This window comes from Brassica oleracea, chromosome C4 (genome assembly GCF_000695525.1).
Source record: "Brassica oleracea var. oleracea cultivar TO1000 chromosome C4, BOL, whole genome shotgun sequence".
In the NCBI taxonomy this organism is placed as follows: domain Eukaryota; kingdom Viridiplantae; phylum Streptophyta; class Magnoliopsida; order Brassicales; family Brassicaceae; genus Brassica; species Brassica oleracea.
Genome location: NC_027751.1, coordinates 41,682,714 through 41,683,411, shown reverse-complemented (window position 1 = coordinate 41,683,411; position 698 = coordinate 41,682,714). Strand labels below are relative to the sequence as shown.

Here is a 698-nt window from a genome sequence, read left to right as displayed (position 1 = left end):
TTACAAATGAAGGAAGGAGAACTCATCTCAGATTACTTCTCAAGAGTCTTGACGGTTACTAATAACCTAAAAAGAAATGGTGAGAAGTTAGATGAGGTGAGAATCATGAAGAAAGTTCTTAGATCATTGGATTCAAAATTCGAGCATATCGTCACCGTGATTGAAGAGACAAAAGACTTGGAGACTATGACAATGGAGCAACTTCTTGGATCACTACAAGCTTATGAAGAAAAGAAGAAGAAGAAAGAAGATATTGTGGAGCAAGTTCTCAAGATAAGAACAAGATGAGAATTGATCACAAGGAAGAAAGTGGCCGAAGCAATCCAAGACGTGGTGGCGGTCATTTTCGAGGACGAGGCCATGGTGTTAATGGACGAGGTTGGAGACCATATGAAGACAACTTCAACCAAAGAGGAGAGAACTCATCAAGAGGTCGTGGAAGAGGAAATCCAAAATCAAGGTATGATAAATCAAGCATCAAATGCTATAGTTGTGGAAAGTTTGGACATTATGCTTCTGAATGCAAAACTACAAACAACAATAGAGTTGAAGAGAAGTCCAAGTATGTTGAAGAAAGGAATAAATAAGAAGATATGCTATTAATGGCTTACAAGAAAGATGAACCAAATGAGGTTCACAAGTGGTACCTTGATAGTGGTGCAAGCAACCACATGTGTGGAAATAAAAGCATGTTCGTG

General features: G+C 38.5%; 1 protein-coding gene across 1 annotated transcript in view; it reads left to right on the top strand.

Moving 5' to 3' along the window:
- Positions 1 to 698, top strand: part of LOC106341623 (L-ascorbate oxidase homolog) — a 9,052-nt gene that overhangs the window by 4,363 nt on the left and 3,991 nt on the right. The window lies entirely within an intron of this gene.